The sequence below is a fragment of the Chroicocephalus ridibundus genome, chromosome 1, assembly GCF_963924245.1.
Source record: "Chroicocephalus ridibundus chromosome 1, bChrRid1.1, whole genome shotgun sequence".
NCBI lineage: Eukaryota > Metazoa > Chordata > Aves > Charadriiformes > Laridae > Chroicocephalus > Chroicocephalus ridibundus.
Window position 1 is genome coordinate 18,640,579 of NC_086284.1, and position 19,390 is coordinate 18,659,968.

At 42.4% G+C, this 19,390-nt stretch overlaps 1 protein-coding gene across 2 annotated transcripts in view; it reads right to left on the reverse strand.

The window, feature by feature from the left end:
• PDGFD (platelet derived growth factor D) overlaps positions 1-19,390 on the reverse strand; it is a 142,304-nt gene that overhangs the window by 100,022 nt on the left and 22,892 nt on the right. The gene's annotated exons all lie outside the window — the stretch shown is intronic.

The window sequence follows — 19,390 nt, forward strand, 5'->3', positions numbered from 1 at the left end:
GGTCACCACTACCTCTCGTTGCGGGCAAAGGAGTGGAGCAACTCATTTTGGCTGCTGCAAGAACACACATGTGATGATGGCTTGATCTGGCCAGGCTGCAGCCAGCACCACACGCCATCAAGTACACTGGGCATGCTACAGGCTGTTTAATAGCCAAAATGAGGAGACAACATGCTCTTCGGTGATAGATGGCTCTAAACAAGCTCATGCATAAAATTAGAAGCAATCTGTAGAACTGTAATTTCCATTCTCCCATGGAATTGAAAGGAGGATGATTATTACAGCAGCAATTGCTAGGGCTGCTATATCAAAAGGTCAACCTGCAATTTCATTACCTCCACCCCTGAATACATACTGACACAACAAAGACTAAACCATTCACATTTCAAGAGCTTGTAACTCCTCCAGACATGTCATGTAGTACACAAATCAGAGCCCAGAAGCACTCACTTGCCATAGTAAAACTAGGAGGTCTGTTTGTAGGTATATCTGAGGTTGAGGAGGTCTAATAAAACCTGGGTACATTTTCATGTCAGCTTGTTTCACACACTTCAGCAAAACAGCTTTTACTTTTTCTTATTGAGAAATTTTGCACCCTATTAACCTTCTCTCTATTGTATCAGGAACACGAGCACAGCAACATTATTCTCCTGGGCAGGAACCAGAGGCCAGACCTGTGACTGGGGACCGATCCTTTTCTTTGATTCTTTCAGTCTCAGTACATTTGCAGAATGTAGTCAATTTACAAACCACGTTCCTACAGGATTAAAATGTGTATTGGTACCAGCAGCAAAAGGTGAACCACGTTACTGAGACACAAACTTCAAGCTAGCGTCCCTTTAACATCGTGAAAGCTTTTTCTGAAATAAAAGCCATAATATCTATTGGTTTCAGGACATTTTTAAAATTGCTAAATGTTTTGTGATTGTCATCAGAGAAAACTGAATTATCTTCTTTCACGTAACAGCTTCACCTTCGAAAAAATATCATCAGTGAGGAAATGATATACTTGTTCAATATGATGCTCAGCTACGATGCCCCAAAAGAATATCAGTGAAATTTTGGGTGATGAACACTGTAATATTGAACAGTATATGAGGCTGAAGAAAAAAATGAGGGAATCTGCAGTGCATTAAAAGCAATTACCAACTAAACTAAGATCAATGACATGACGAACTACAACACAGGAATGTTTTCGCTTGCCTGAACTGCTTCATCTGCTCTTAAGCTTCAGACAGAAACCTAACTTAGAGCTTTGGAATTTCATAACCTTCTACTATAATTTGCTTAGGTCACACAAAAACCTTGCAGATAAACGTATCAGTCACGTTACTTGGATGGCATAAAATCAGTCTGGACCTGTTGCAATGCATTCACTTACACAGCAACAATACACCATAGGTCAGTCTATCTCAACCTAAAATGTACATTTACTCTTGACACCAAACAGAGTGTTTTTTAAAGCACTGCTGTAGTTAGGTCATTATACAAAACTACAGGAAAATAAATCTTAACATTCTATTTAGAAAATCTGACATCAAACAAAGCATGGAGGCCCAGTAAAGAGCCTAATTTTGGTGGATTCAGCAGATATTTTGGCAGTAAAAAATAGGAACAGGCCAGAAAATATTTGCTTCATCTGAGGCTTTGTACAAGCCAAACTGGATGACATTTTCTATTAGTTCAATCCTAAGAAACTTATCCCCGATGAGGTTTTCTAAATGACTGGGTAAGGGATAGCAGCACGGTCTGAGAATTTTGGCTGACCCTGCCTTTGTACCAGCAGTGCCCCACATCCTCAGCGAAGACAAAAAATCACCCTGCTCCAGAAGAAAGAAAACATGTTGGTGGGTGTATAGGAATGACCTTTTAAAAACTGACTATGGATATTCAGAAAAAAAACCCCACCATTTTCAAAGTAAGTTGATCTATACGAAATCCCTTTTAGTAAATTAAGAATGAGGAAAAATAAGAAAATGCTAACCCAGGGATATGAATGCCTCCAAGGTACTTGCTGTACAAACCAGATGGACTCAACTTCTTCAAAGGACAAAATCCCACCATCTCCAAATCCACCAAAAAGCTGAATATCAAATTATGTATTTAATGCATTTTATAACGCTATCTGTGCAGGAACATATGCCATATAAGAGCAACAACTGAACAAGAACATCCTGACCTGAAATTTCAGTCACAATAGTTTTTTGTAAGGACGTATCCATGGTATTCCTGTGCCCAGCGCTACCACGGTATTGTAAAATCTTTAACACGTATCCTCACAAAACTCCTGTAAGGCAAGGGAGTATTACTGCAACAGAAGACTCAGGTCTGTGCTACAAGAGAGAGGTTACCACATGAGGTGGCGTTGTTTTATACCAACAAGAGAAGACAATTCTCCAACAGTCCCCGAAATATCTATATTATTATCAATAAACACTGTACAGAGAATCGGTCAACAAGGTTGCAATGGAAGTTGTAGAGAAAGCAGGGGTTTAAAATGTTCCTTTCCAGGCAGCCATCAGTCTCTTCTTCCACTCTTAATGAGACCTAATATTTACCTCCTTAAAACCACCTCTGGGCTTTATTTTCCATCCGCACAGGACTTAACAGCACGCTGTTATTACAGAAGTAGTGCTGGCCTGATTCCCCCATAAGTATCATTTAAGACAAGAAAGAGGAACTCCTATCAGGAATTAAAGCCTTCTGAAGTTTTTGATGAGGAAGGAGAAAGAACTCACAGGAAATCAATATGGAACCATATTTTGATTTCTAGTCTATGCCTGGCATCTTTTGCCTTATAATGACTGAATCTACACTATGAGAGAACAAAAAGGTCTCACCTTAGTTGCAGTCTACTGTCTAAATGCTAACTGAGACGGGTGCTTTGCCTGAAGTGTCAAAAGCTATGGCAAAAGCTAGCTCATTTAAAAAAAAAAAAAAAAAAAGAAGTACATATTTGAATAGCATGGTAATATGCTAAGGACAAAAGAAAAATGTATTGTGGTTGAAGTCTGGCATGTGTTTGGGAATGTAAAACAGAACACGCTTGCAGAGGAGACGTTGGCAGAGTCTCAGTTATAACACGCAAGTTATTTCCACTATAATATAATGCAGATATTTCAAACATTTAGAATTTTGGTCCAATCACAATGCTTTTGAAAATCCACTGTGTTAGCACACTGCATTTATGGGGCTGAGGGACAGGATGGAGCAGGGGGAGAGAAGGTTCATCCGTCACGGGACAGGGGGACGCCCCGCTCGGGGCAGTGACACAATTCTAGCACACGTTTTTACATGCAGATACAGAATTTCAGACTCCAATAAGAGAGCAAATTTTCACTACCCTATGTCTAATACAGCTTTGCCTTCAAAAGAAGATCAATGTATATTTATAACCTTTGACTCCTCTTTTCCTCATGATAAAAACAAGTTAGGGATTTCTTTCCTAATAAATGGGAAATATTTCTTTATATAAAATATCATGTAAATAAACTGCCTTCTAAATGTGTAAATTCCACAAATTAGGTACTAAGTACCCTGTGCTTTTGCTTCAGAATAACAATTTTGCACAGTACGTGCAATTTCTTCTTAAGCACAGCTAACCATTAAAGTAAAATTAACTTTTACTACAAAAATAGTAAGGCACTTATGAATATTTCCTATATAAAAATGGGACAAAAAAATCTTGAAGCAAACAAAACTTAATGATCACATCTCTCCCTATTAATAGACTAAATTACAAACAAAACATTTAGCTCCTTAATGAAAATCTTACTGAGGTTCAAAAAAAGGAAAGAAAACGGAATATATTTAACATAAGTTCACTTAGCACTTGATGAAATGCAAACAAAACCTGTTTATCTACCTCTGGAACCAGCAGCTCTTAAATATGACTGTGCTTTGTTTTCTCTCCATGAAGGGAAGTAACTAAATCGTTGCTCTACACCAGCCATACTGCCATACTCACACCCTTGCCAGAACCCAGGTTCATTATGGCCATTTTGCAGAGAATTGAGGCCCAACCTTAGTCCTATGAAATCAAGTTGAAGCTTCCTTTGCTGTCACCAGAGCACCAGAAATAGCCAGTGGATGGGTCACACCACCTGCTGGAGATACCGCCTGCAGGATTGGATGAACTGCCTCACAAAGGTGGGTAGCTCTTCCCATCAAGTGTGGAGGAAGATTATAGAAGCTTTCCCTAGGCCAGATGCTTAATTTTAAAACCTCCAGAGCCAGATGGATCCCAGACTGACCAGGAGAGAGATCTGTCATCCATCACAAAGGAACCCCAATGCACAGCAGCCACCTAGGGGTGGGTGGTGGGTGTCCCGGGGTAGTCACTGGGCCATGGGAAACATACCAGCCCTATGGGAACATTTGCAGCTCTTACTTCTTAGAAACTCAAGTGGTTCAGCAACAGCTCCATAACTACGTAAGGAAAGCCATGAAGGGAGGTGGAGCATCACAGCCACTCAATGAACAGGGCGTGCACAGTCCTCAAAACTGCCCCTCATACCTCACATGAGTTTCATCCTTCCCTGGTTATCCAAAATCGCTTTACTGTGTCTCCTTTCTGCAATTCTGTTTCCTCTCTCAACTGCTAATGCGAAAAATGTCTGAACAACAGACTGTGACCCACCTGATTCACCTTGCTGCCAACACCGGTGTTTTTGTACTGTAGGTAATGGACGTCACCAGCACCAACGCAGTCCTGTTTCCTCCAAATAACCTTAGTTCACATGATGTCAGTGAGGCCGCCCCCGTACAGTAGGAGTCGTTCATATGAACAAAGGTCACCTACTTGACCCCAAACAGAATCATAGAATCATAGAATCATTTAGGTTGGAAAAGACCCTTGGGATCATCGAGTCCAACCATCAACCCCACTCTACAAAGTTCTCCCTTACACCATATCCCCTAACACCACATCTAAACGAGTCTTAAACACATCCAGGGATGGTGACTCCACCACCTCCCTGGGCAGCCTATTCCAGTGTCTGACCACTCTTCCTGTGAAGAATTTTTTCCTAATGTCCAGCCTAAACCTACCCTGCTGCAGCTTGAACCCATTCCCTCTTGTTCTGTCACTAATTACCTGTGAGAAGAGACCAGCACCAACCTCTCTACAATGGCCTTTCAAGTAGTTGTAGAGAGTGATGAGGTCTCCCCTCAGCCTCCTCTTCCTCAAACTAAACAGTCCCAGCTCCTTCAATCGCTCCTCATAAGATTTATTCTGCAGGCCCTTCACCAGCTCCGTTGCCCTCCTCTGCACTCGCTCCAGCACCTCGATATCTCTCTCGTATTGAGGTGCCCAGAACTGGACACAATACTCAAGGTGACAGATGCGACAGAAGAGGCCTGTACGACTAGCCCAGCTATTCCAGCTGACTCAGGCTGTGAGAGCCCTGTTAGAGGACTGGAAAGTGCCTTGCAGCAGTGCCAATTTTCTCATATCTGAATATATACATATTGAGCTCTATATATTTAAGCAAGAGGGAAAACCAAAGACACTCTATTTGCTGCAACTATTCACCGAGATGTGAAGAATCTCTCACTTCATGAATGTTATGAAAAATAAACAAGAGTCATAACATGTATTCTTCTGAGAACAAGCCGTGGTTGTTCGCACAGCTTTTTGAATGGTCTGGCAGTCCTTTCTGCCTATGGACAGGCTGTAATTGCTGCCTCTCAGCTGGAGTGAACCTCCAGCCTGGTGCCTGACCTCGTGGTCACCCCCACTTTCATCTTTTATATTGGTTTAGCAGACAAGGCGGCTTTAGAAAATCTGTGCCTAACACATTTTGGCAAAGTACCACAACTCGATACTGTTTTGCTTTTGACAGGCTTCTCGTAAATTTGGCCACTTGTGTAGTTTCACTCGCTGCAACTATCCAGTATCACCCAGGGATGGAAACGTGCAAGTGGTACACTGCTTGGAAAAAAAAAAAAAATCCCCAAAAGCCTCCTCCAGGCCAAAGGAAATTCACCCCCTGCCCTTGAGCTGAGCTCTCCTCATTCTCAGTCTCACTGGGCTTGAGTCTGGAGGCAGAGATTGGCTCCATGTGTCCGAGGAGAAGCTGCCAGCCCCAAGCAAGGCTCGGGTCTGGCACAGACCCCAGCAGAGACCTCAGCGGCAGGCGTGATGGCTGGGATGTATGACAGAGGTGGAAAGGTTGGAGCTTCCAGAGCAACCGGGACGAGAAAGCTGGCAGTTCTGCGGCTAAACAAGATTTGACACAGATATTTTGGCCACCGTTTGCTCATAGGTTTGGAAGTAGGAAGATCATCAATAAAGTTTCTCAACAAGAAAAGCCACAATGAAATCAACATAGCAATAGAGAGGAATGCAGGCTCTTGCAAAGATCCAGGATTTCTAAGTAACAAATTCTAGAAAAAAAGAAGGCAAAGCTGACACTTACTTGGTTGCTGATGCTTTCTCATCAGAAAGACTGAACTGTCCTGTTTGTGTCACACAACTACCCCGACCCAAAATTCTCCCAGAGGAGAATGGACCACTCCTGCCCTCTCTTCCCACTTTGAGTCCAAGATAGGTACAAGCTCGAACCCACAAAGGGGATTTTCTCTCCTCTCTCCTCCAAAGAAGTAGAAAAAAAATACATGTTACGTTACCCAAGGTGGGGTGCATCCGAGTATAGTGATCTAAAGCAGAGGTACGTGTCACCTCAAGGTTTTTTCTGTAGCCAGCAAAGCCAGGCTGCCCTGGAAAGGAGTTCACTCTCCCTGCATCTTAGAATGGGATGCGTTTACTTTTAAATGAATAAAGTTGGATGACTGAAATTCCCACCATAGTGTGCCATTTTTCACATACCTTCTTTGCTACACAAGTTTGAGACAATTGCAAGGATCAAAACAGCTACCACAACAAAGCTAAAACAAAAATGGTCTGTATCAGTTCAGGGCAGTCCCTGGCTTCGGCTGAGGTCAGGAATTCCTGAAGCAGTGAATGGGAGGTCACACTCCGAATTTCACGGTGGGGTCTGTGGTGGGGATGTGACAAAGCTACTGAATTCCTGGCCCGTGTCGCTCCTGTGTTCGGGGATTGCTCTCCTTGCCCCACTGCAGCGTGTTTGTGGCACTGCTGTGCTGATGCTGACAGGAGAGCATACGCAGACTGTGTCAGGAATGAGAATCAGCTGCGATAACTCGCTGCATTCAAATGCTAGAAGGCAGCTGGCTTCAGCTCTTTTGTACCAAGCAAAGCGATGGAGATGAGAGCCAGAGGGGAAATGCAGTACTTCGGGAGCTCCCTATGGCCTCGCTCCTCTGCTCCCCTGATCCTCATTAAATGTTTGCTCAATCCATCGAACTTATTCAACTATTGTTTTCCCAGCTCAGCTGTTTTGCAGGGACAACACAGACAACAGAGTTCCTGATGAACATCTGGGATCCCCAGCAATGCGCTGCAGAAGAAAGAATGCTACATAGTACAAAACAAAAGACAAAAAAATGGCAGAAGACATGGGGACATCCAGACCGTAGACCACAAGACAGAGACACTCTCTTTTCTGTGCCCACGAATGAAGAAGAAAGGCTGAAAAGCTACCTTGGGCAAGCACTACCCTGCGGACTGCTCTGTAGAATTCGTACAGTTTCAGAGTAGTAGTTTTCACGTGCCATAAGGAAAAGTGAACTTGAGTTGCTACAGAATCCCTGAAACAGAACAATTTTAAAGCCTCATAAAGGTTGTCTGAAGTTATTTGTGGATATTGCAAATAATGCGGGAGACGGTAACGTGGACACACATGGGGCAGACAGCCAAAACCACTCGATTTCTATCTACTGCCCCCCTAATCTCATCCTAGGAAAGTCTCCAATGAAGACTAGATCGAAAATAAAAGAATAACATAAAAAAAAGATCACTGGCAACTGAATGGGTGCTTAGGGATCTCATGCCTCTGTACAAGCTTCAGCTGTCTGTGGTCCAAGAACTAGAAACTGATGGACCTTGGCTCTCCAGGATGCCTCGGCCAACTACAGGTGAGTAAGGATCAAACAAGAAAAGGCCAAATAGAACCCAGTTGTTATTTGTTTAAATTATGCTATTCCATTTGAATGTATTTGTCCCTAATAAACCTATTTAAAGTCAAATTGAAAACAATTATACCTATTAAAACATAAAATATTAATAGTTTTAGTTACACTTAATAGTTATTATACTGAATAATTGAAACAGTACGTGCTTGTTGTCAAAGTTTTAGAACAAGTCAAATATCTGAAGTGGTTTATTAGTAACAAGTTAAATGGAAGACAGTGGTTAAACACCTAGAATAATAAGTGCTAAAGCAGATTCTGACAGCGCTAGTCTCTTCTGCAAATACAGAGATAATGTATCTTTCTTGACAGTTTATTCAAATATTTTTGGTTCACTGAATAATTCATTCCAAGTTGAAACCAACTAAGAGTTGAAGAAAAAGAAACAAACCAAAAAGCTTCAGAGGCAACTTGCTTTCTAATTTCACCTTATAAATAAAAGCACAGGGTGAGAGGATGAGCACTGCTCTTCCAAAATCTTGAAGTCAGTTACCAGAAAGAAACAGATCAAGTAACTAATTACAGAGGTCTTTTGTTTAATCAATCATTTTGTTTTAAATGATAAAACTTGCAGAAAAAAATATCTAAAGGCGAAATATATTTCACATAAATAAGGTAGCTCTGACTCTTTAACAACATTTTAAGAATACTGCTTTGGAACACTTTTCGGTTAACCTGAAAAGTTGGGACTTGAAAAAGTAGGAGAAAATTATTATTATTATCCAGGGAGAGCTGCATCATTCTTTTTTCCTTGTTTGCTTTATGAAAAGGTACCGACCAAGGATCTGAGTGAACTTGGTTTTCTGGGTCACAGAAGAGATGCTAACTGCAGGTTGCTGCTTGACAGCTTGCAGAAGGGGGGGGCTTTGCTCAGAGAGCAAAACCGCTGCTGGGGAAGGTGCCTCCTATGAAGAGCGGGTAAAACTGCAGCGCATCCCTACAGCCTCTCTCCTCAGTCCTCGAGCAGGGAGAGCTGGGTGCAGGGACCACGCACCAAGCGGCGTTTGACCGACGGAGTCCTGGGAAGGGACAGAGGCCACGGTTCTGCACTGCAAATATGCGAGGAGCCGGTTTAGCTACTGCAAAGCGTAAGACAGGAGTCAGCTGTGTAGACCCCATGCTCAACACCCGTGTGTAGTGCTCCTGCCATCGAAGCCCTGCTCTGCCGCCGGCCTGAACTCTAGCAAAGCCGCAGGCTTTCCGTGGCCTGCGCACTGACTTTGTACGTTGATTTTTCTTTCCAAAGCGATGGGAGCAATGTTCCCCCACCTTCCTTGCAGCCACGCAAGATAAGTGATTGAGCTGAGGTTTGGAGGGCACTTCTGATGACAGAAAATGCCATACGCTTAAAGGAAATAGACTGAAAAGTTAGTACTAAAATCAACAGGAAAAAAACAGGCAGAGGCATTCATGACTGCTTCACTGCTCTCTTAGAAGCAGATTCAAATCTGTACATGATCACTAGAATTAAGAAAAAAATAAAAGGATTCCTCTTTTAGAGATCAGGTTACTGCAATATTCGCTTTCTGTTAAAATTCTTCAAGCTGCGAATTTAAAATATCACAGGTCCTTTATTACTCTGAGAAGACAAATTTATGCTGCCTAATTTGTATCCAGAAGAAAAAAAGGAAAAAAAAAAGGAGGAGATTCACCTGACACTCAGTTATGCAGTCATTTTTTAGCCCTGCTGTATTACTGCACAAGAGAGATAAAGCACCATCACTGGGGAAGCCTTGAACGCTGCGATGCAGCGAACAGCCTCTTGGGCGCATCTCCTCCAACAGAGCCGCATTTCACTCGCCGCGCCAGCGCCCCTCTGAAGGTTGTGCTGGAAATGAAGGGCTAACAGACTCCCTCGCTGGGGTGCCCGGCCACTACCTGCAGCGATTCAAGGTCTGGAGATGCTCAAAACAGTTTTCTTCAACGATGCCGCTTCATAAAAACTTCAATATATAAATGAAGCTTGGTCACGTCAAACATTGTTCAGGCACAAGAAAAAGAATACTGTTGTGACAGGCAGGAAAGCCTGTCTGAATTGCAGGGTTTGGCGCTAGAAAATCCCACCTCCTTCATTACCACAGGGAAAGAAACAGCAGCAAGAGTTACTGCTATCGGTGGTGGGACATGAATGCTCAAAGAACGCTGGTGTGCTTTATTTCCACTGGCATAAAATGGAAATTTTTCAGGGCCTTACCTGTACAAACAACCTTCTGTACTTCAATGCGTCACACCAAAAAAAAGTAAAACAAGAGGCTATATATGACTACAGCAAGACTTTGCTTATTCCTCAGATGCTGCAGAGGAGAGGAGCAGTGCCCAGGCACCCCATCGCTCTACGCACGCTTGAGTGCCCACCTCAGTTTCGGTGGTCCGGAGGAGGACAAGTAGTTCATCAAATCCCCCAGCTCCCAGTGCAGAGAGATGGTCACAGCCCCAAAACTGGGGCAGTCCCAGCTCCTCCCTGCCTCCCCATGCTGCTTCTTCAGGGATCGGTACCCGGCAGCGTGGGGTACCCGGTATGGACCCACTCACTGCTCCTGTGAGCTCCAGCATCAGGATGGCTGCAGCGTTAGCTGCCTGTCGCAGAAGGTCTGAGCTCAAGGAACCTTAATTAATTCCCAGGTCCTCAGTGAGGAACCTCTGAAGAAGCCTCTGAAGCATCTTGGCTTCCCAAGGCGAAGCAGGAGCAAGCTGTTTTGTTTGTCTTGTTCGCTTCTTCCAGGGTGGCCCTGTGTGTCTTGAGCACAAGTTTTGCAGACACAAACAACATTCCTGTGCCTTTGCAGCTATTTCTGGTGGGTGTGGAGCCATCCCTTGCCAACACCAGAGCTGCTCCTCCCAGCTGGGAGCTTCACAAAGCAGTATCTCCTGAGGCCAAGCTCTATCCACGAGATCATCAATTATCTTATTAAGGATCATCACCGTAAGGCAGAATTTAGTCTTTGAGGTAGGGAAAAAGTCACTGGGGGAGATGCCATGAGATAGCACCATGGATAAACAGTGCCCCATAACAAAAACACTACAAAGCAAACCAGACTGTAGCAGAGCAGTCCTACAGGTATTCCACATCTAGATTTATAGGAGTGTTAGAAGTTCAAGACAAATTACTCTGAAAAGCCATAGGATTTACTAGACGGTGCTAAACTTTCTATTAGTGTTTTGACCTATTGGATATAAATTACAACAGGTATGCAGCTTTTTAGTGTAGAGCATGTTCCCAATATGACTTTTTTTTTTTTCTTATTTTCTATTAAAAGTTACATGTGTTTTCAGCAGGCATTTTATGCCTACAGAATTTATTTGAGAGCCTTGTCTGTTAGCCCAGTGGTGGTCCAAAAACACTTGAAAGGTCTCACGATGACATTGTCCCCTCCACTGTTAGATCCTTTCAAAAGGTGAAACGTTCTCCACGAATGGCTGGCTAGCTGCCCGGCACAGTAAAGAGATGAAGCACCTGCCACCTCCCCTCCTATTTCTGTAAGGAGAGAAAAGGGAAATCTTCTATCCTGAAAGCACGAGCTGAGCTGCATAGACATGCTACCGCGTACAGCTGCTGTGGGAAGGCATGGGGAAAGGTCTCCAATGAACAATCAAGAGGGATCAGGAAAAATGGCATCCTCAGACACAAGGGAACTCCGCCTAGAAAGTGAACAAGAAAAGACCTTGAAAATCTGCTTTTAGTGCTCTTGAGCAATTGGGAGCGATGCTGGCAGGCCTGGGAAGACGCCGTCCTGCAGAGAGGATGCTGCTGCACTTGCAAGGTCCCTCTCCTGCTGGAGGGACCCGTTACGGCAGGAGGACCCGCACCGGCTCTGCAGGATGCACCAAAGTCACAGCGGGTTCAACAAAGAAGGCAGCCTCCTCCCCGTTTCTTTCTCTCGAGGAGACCAAGGGAAGGAAACCGGTCCAGCATTAAAACACAATACCAGATACACAAACCATAATCTGGTATTAAAAAGAAACAATGGAAACCATTCAGATCTCAACGGACCTTAATCCTCACCTTGTGTACCATTGCTATCCACCATAAAAAGTACAATTGGTTGTGTATTAAAGATTGTTTATATGTGACTTTAATTTTCTCTTTGTTAATTAGCAGGAGTAAGTAGGTTTAGGGGGTTTAATTAAAACTGACTGAAATAACCGTCTGATGGTTTTAAGGATTAAATGCTTTTCCATTCCTAGGCTGAAAAGGGTACAGCGTGTTTGCAACACAGAGGTTGTGGGGAAGGTCAGACACTTCATTCAATACAGTCTCTTTCCAGAAAGTCAGCAAAAGTGCCACTGACAGCTTTTTCTGCCAAAAGAGAGCAGGCCAAGAAATGGTTGGGCAGAGGTTAAAATGAAAAGGATATTCCTTCAGTTTCCTATAGCCGGGGAATCTCCAGTCGAGCAGCCAGTGATTCCAGCCGCGTGCCGTTCGGCTCAGGAGAGGCAGAAGGACGGTCACCAGGGCACAAGCACGGGCAGACGCTCCCAGCCCCGCTCTCCAACCCCTCACGCCCTCTACATGGGGACGGGATGGAAGCCACGTCACAGTGAAGGAAAAGGATATTGTGGAATGCAGGCAGCACGTTTACAGACAGCAAAATCAAATAGTTTCCATACAGCTTGCAATTGGCTCAGGAAACTCACTGTTACAGCATATGGAAGCGGCTAACGGTTTAAATGAGTTCAAAAAAGGATTAGACATTTGTAGAGGATGGATTCATCACAAGCTGTAAAATATGATGGTTTGGATGCAAACTATGGCTCAGCAAGTCTCCATAAGTATTGATTACTGAAAGTTGGAATAGTGTAGCAGAGAAGATGTCTCTAGATTTCTTCTGATTTTTATATTCTTTGGTCTGACCCTTGTGTTATTGCAGTCTTTGCACAACTGAAAATAGCCTCTCTGCGTGCAAGCAGGAAAGCCAGCAATTAGGTAGTGACTCCCTTTATGGCCCTGGGCAAGGCATTCGGCCTCTCTTCACTTTCTGCAGTGACCAACTCTCAAGCAGTTCAAGGGCAACTAATTAGCTAATGTTATATGCATCTTCAACATGAAGTATGCTACATATCATCAATTAGTCTCATTTAACAAACCCAAAAGAAAAATATTTATTAACCCCCCTATTTATTTAGGAACTTATAGAAAGATGTATCTGTTACAGCTTCTAGCACAGCAACCTGGCATTTTTTTAAAAAAAATTCTCTGTATTAAAATACCACGTTAAAACAGTAGAGCCTTGAGGGTGAGATGGAATAACTGATGACATAGCCAATTCTACTCAGCTTTTACACAGTGCAAGCTTCAAAGACACAATATTAAGTTTACATGGGTACAAGCCAGGTATCACAAACTTCCAGTGATGAGATATTACACATGGGTATCTTCCAGACAGATCTCATCTCAGAGACTGAAGGCGGCAGATGTGACTTTACCACACTGCAGCAAAAACAGCTCACTGAAACCACTGCATTATCTTTAAACTACCTAAATCTGTATAGCTGTAACAGTACAGGTGCAGCAGCACAAATCTTAGGATGAACTATCTACCAAAGCATTTTCCCAGCTCCTTGGGCAAGCTTACCCACCTGTCCTGAGCTCTGTACTTACGCTGGTGGCAATGCACAATCAAAGTAGTCCAAAATTACACTAGGTATAGGCAAATGCAGTCCCTGCAGTCAAGGAGAAGTGGGCTTACTAGCTGGGATAAGCCATCTGAAGCTACTTGTCTAACTACTTGTCTAACCCAGACATTTAAGTCTAACTTAAATGTCTGGGTTTCCTCTGTAGTCATGAGGGCTGGAATGAGCAAGCACAGACCCAAAGCTGATGCTGTGTGTGTAAGAATCAATATCCAGTTCCGAACACCAGATTTTCTGGGCGTCAGATGTGAACTACATTTGTACCTCCATCCTTCATTCAGGTTGTCTGCTGTTTTAATTGAATAAAGCAATAAAACTATCACTGTGCTATGTAAAAAGCCTTAATGTGGCTGCCAACAGGGCAAATTAAGAGACAAAAGGACCAGCAGTTTATCACCTGGTTTATTGCTGAGAAAAACAGTGCGCTCAAGCTATTATCACTATTATGCTACAAGTTATAACAGGAAATCAATAAGGAGAAGACAGAGAAATGTTCACACTCATCCCCGAGGCACTGAAATCTCCCCTCTTTTATGCAAAAGGCAAGAAGAGAACTGAATGGCTGCAGCGTCACTGAATGATGGCAAAAGGCACGTCTGTTACTCACAGAACGAGTGTTGCTGCAACAGCCATTTAGTGAACTTCGAGTGTTTTAAACCAAAGGTACCTTCAGTGCATTTCCTAGCACAGAAATGCCAGGCTGTAGGATAACGGGGTGTAGAAGCAAATCCTCTGCCCAGCAGAGATCCCCCCATCCCTGACGCTGACTGGAGCTGGCACCTCAAGCTGCCGACAGACAGGTCTAACCTACGTCTCCCGTGCAACTGCACATCAAGGGGCTCCCCGACACTCCTCTCGCCAAGCCCGGCTGCGGCACAGGCTGTTCCTCCCTCCCCAGCACATTGCCTCCTGACCTCCAGGACCTTCTGCTGAATGTTGCTATTGTCATTAGCACTTGGAAAGAAATATATCCATGCTGCAGAATGGTAGTAGACCAGCAACTGAGACAGACATCTCTAAATAGAAAGTCAGTTTGTTCACCTTGGGGGAAAAAAGATGTTAAGAATGATTTATGCAACTGTGTTTCATCCATTGACGTTGCAGTGTATCTCCTGAGAAGTAGTGAAGGAAAAAGAAACACAGGAGTGGGTGAGGAATGGACACAAGGAATGAATGGATGAGAACAGTGAGGACAAAGGCAGAGATAAACTGAATGTACTAAAAGGGAGACCTAAATTAGAGAGAGCTGGGAGAAAAAAAAACCAACAACAAAACAACCACAAAACCAAAAATCCACGATGATGATGCTATTAAGTAAAAAAACACTCCAGTTGCTGAACCTCCAGATCTGAGGGTTGTTCTTACTTCTCATCATATGCCCTCCAAAACCACTTCTGTTTATTTGCTTGGTTATTATTAGTACATCTTCTTTATGATTTATCAATGAAAAGGGTCATTAATTTATTTGTTATGACTCATAAATTAGTCCGACCTATTTATAGTGCATAAGAATACAGAATATAGAACTGATTCATTTTTTTCCCAAGACATCTATAAAATTTCTAAGATCAGCTTTTGTATAAATATGTAATATAAAAAAATAATCCATGATGTTGAAGCCTAAGCATTATTTTGGCGTGTGCTTTGTCCATTGCTTCACTTCTGTCTTATATTTCAGTATCTACGTGACAACATTAGAACAGAAGAGAACTGGCCAGTTAACATTTCTCAACTGATGCATCTGATTAATGAAATGACAGTAACGGATTACTGAAAAGTGACAATGGTGTTTCATTTTCCCCCCCCTCTCCTGTATTAATTCAGCTTAATGCTGTTGTTTTTACAAGTAGGAATACATAAAAAATGACACTGGAATTTTTCAAACTCTCTCAAAATATTTCTAAAATACATATGACAGACACAGAATGTTTAATTTAATGCTATTACAGAAAGAAAATATAGTTCTTCAGGATGGCTTCACTTTTTGTTTAACCTCAAGTAAGCAGGGCACCAAATTCAGTTAGATAAATTTTATTTGACAGTCCCCATCTCTCATATTCTTATCTACTGCCACACAAAAATTATCATCCATTTGAGGAAGTTGCCGCACAACCAGGAGCTAGAACTTTTAAAGGAAAAAAGCAGTGAGGCCACTCATGATCACACCTGATTGAGTCACTCCATTCCATCGTTCAGCCTCTGCTGCCACTCATGTCAACCTGCTTTTGCTTCGTGATTTTCTCTGCCCTTTGCTGTGCAAGAGTTAAGGCACCAGAGTCACTTCTACTAAATTACAAGGAACGGCAAATTTAATCTAGGCTATTAAACTTATTTGGGGGCAGGAAGGGGGCTCCCAGTAAATATTTTGGTTTCCCATTTCTTTTTCATTTCTCATGCATCCTCCACTCTCTGTCCTTTCACAGACTTTTCTATCATATATTAAATATATGAACTTCTGCTAGCAACCAGACACAAACACAGAAATTGGCAGCTCAAGGTAGCTTTCAGCTTTTCCATGCTGTCCTCCGCCTTGGCCATTTCTGGTCCCAGTTGTGCAACATTTAGGATGTGCTACAAGCCCTTCAGAGCAACATGCGACCTAGCATATTAATTTACAGAGACAGAAACAAAGTCGAAAAAGTAATGTAAACTAATATATTCTCCCTAGGGACTGGGGCAAATGAAATAAGGAAAAGAAGGAAAAAGACAGGTCATAGATCAAGGAAATGCCCTAACCAAAGATTTTAATTGAATGGAAATTAAGAAACAGCTGGCATGCTCTGAAATGCTAATTGCTAGGGGGATGCAGACTCCTCTTGCGCAGAAACAGTCCCACAGGACAGTCAGAAGGTTAGCTGAAAACAACAGGAAAGCAGAGGGGATTAATATCACCTTGCCTTAACATCAGCCTAAGGTGGGGTAATGCCTCCTTAGGATAAGCCTGTCATTGTTCATTGCCTACGGACAGAAACCAGATGACCAGCTCCATGTACACACTGCTTAAATCATTGAGATGAATCCAAAGGTGTCATCAGCTCTGCTCCATTTCAGTGGGACATTCTTCAACGAGGACAAAAAAAAATAAATAAGGCAGCTTTTGGGAAAATCTGTGCCTACACATGCCTTTGAACCCTCTGGAAGTCTGCGTTCCACTGAATCTCCCTGTAAACAAGATGATATCACTTTCTATTTTTCATCTTTTCTGGCACACTATTTCATCAGCATTTCCCCTGTAATCACTAATTGACAACACATGCTAGCATTTTCCAGCATAATATTTAACATTGCATACAGAGAGATCTCTGCCAAAGTTTCACTGTTTCACTGGCATGTTAGGCAATGCTGGAAATATTGTCCCACCAGAAAGCTTGACACCTCCACAGTCTACCCTTTTTTTTTGAGAAACTATTTGAAATTCACTCTTTACAGAGTCTGCAGTAGTCTCAAACTTCCTGGAGTATCTTCTTGTTCTTTGAAAGCTTCATTAAAACAATTAATACATTAATACAACTTCCAGTTAAGTTCCCAATGTCTTTTTTCCAGAACGACATCCTATACTCATCCTATACCGCAACCCCAAGCTTCTGTTAAGCAAGACCTGAGAGCTCACAGGGTGAGCTCATGAAGCTGTGACTCATGAAGCCACACCAAATCTAAAGGATGACCATGCTGGAGAGAGAGGTCCTACGCAGATACTCCCCATACCACACTTACAGAGCTCTGTTCAAATAGGAGGGAAAAAAAAAAGGCTTTCCACATAAAATCCTGTCCTTTGGAGCCCATGGCTTAAATAACTGCAGATCTGCTGCTGTCCTACAGCAATCCAGGTTTCTGGGGACTGAGGAGCATGAATCCCCAAGGGTCTACTCTTCCCTGAAGTTTTATGTGAGACTTCCTTCAGCAGTAAGGAGGACAGAGGGGAGCAGAAATCAGAGGGAACACAAGAGGCGGAAGGCAGGAGACACAGATCCCCACTTACCAGTTAGAAAATAGCTAATTACAAAGTTCTCCCAAATGGAAAGGACCCAAGAAGGGTGAGGGGAGGGGAGTGCGGAATTTTGCTCATAGCAACAACCTTTACTGGAAGGTCCAAGGTATAAAGCAAAGTATGTACTTTTGGCAAAGTAGCTGTGTTGTGACCATGCTTCTCTGGAAATCATCCTGGGATGTACCTCACGTAGGTATAGCATGGCTATTTGATTTCATGTTTCATCATATTTTAAAGTTTGCTAATAAAGTTCTAAATTATCTTGAAAAATCTGAATTCTCGTCAGTCACATAGGTGAAAAAAATATATAAAACTGACATAAAGAACAAGTTTGTCTTATTGCCTTAAAAAGCTGGGAGTAGTCTTTCACACTAGAGCAAATTCACATATTGAAAATTTTCTTAGCCAGTACACATCTTCTGTTCCTATTGCCATTATTGCAGATATTTATATCTGAAGCACAGCAAGCTGCTACAGTTCAAAGACAAGTCTAGACAAATTCAGACTGAAGATGAGATGAAACCAAACTCTGAACCAGTGGAATAACTTAACAATGGATTATAGCAAGTTCAAGTGTTTAAAAATAGGATTTTTAAATAATGAAACAAAAACTTGCTCTAAACTTAATCAGAAATGTGTCACTGCAATGAAGTAATCATGTGGTGAAATATGAGAGTCTGCCTAATGAAGAATGTCAGACTAAATCCAGTGGTTTCTTCTGGTCTAAAATTTGCTTACAAGTTCTGCAGGAACTCCTCTTGCAGAATAACTACCCTGGGATAAATAAACCCATGTTTATAACAATATTGTAAGTCCCCCGCAATGGCATTATTTGAACCGCCACTGTCACCTTTACAGGCCTAATGCATCAGGCCATTCCTTTGTAGCACCCTACTTCTGCTGAAATCATTCAAGCTACAGTGGCATGAAACAAGAGAAAGGTCCTGAAGACAAAAACAGAGCCTTTGTTCAGAGCTGAGAGAGATGTTGAGATCAGTCTTTCAACACAAGATCAACATGGTGCTCAGCAGCCACAATGGGAGTAATGATAGTACATAGGTGAAGTGTAAGTAGGCTTCAGTGTAAGAGAAAGATTCCTCAAAGTCTTTCCACCCTAAAAAAGTATTCATGCTTCTTTTATTGTACTGTTTATGTTAGCCTTATTCATTCTTACATCACAATGCACCTCTCAATAGAAAGAAAAAAAAAACACACCAAAGATTAATAATACCAAATATATTAGGTTATTCTGAACAAATGCAAATATTCGTCACGCTTCATCCTGCAGTGACAAGAAAATTTTGCTGAGAGCCCCCTTAGTTCTAGTTGCTGGCATGCAGCAGCACACTCTGTCATCTCTAAGTATGAAGATTTGACAGTGCATCTTAGAAGCAGTTTTTCACCTTTAGGCAACTAGTTCACATAACTTTTGCAATCAGACCTTTGTTTACAATGTACATGCATGGACACAAAGAAGCTTAATGCTATTGAAGTCAATGGGATGGAAGTATGTGCTTGCGTGTTCTCTTGATTCAGGGCCAAAAAGTAAGGCTCTTAAAAAGAAGAGGTTCAAAAATGGGTGTTGGAAGGTGGGACACACTCTATGGAGAGTTCTGCTAAGTATTTATTACCCAGTAAATCATAACAGTCAAATGCTCCTGCTTGCTTTCTTCCACTTAAGCCAACATAAAATCCAAGAGGTTCAATGCATTACAGCTC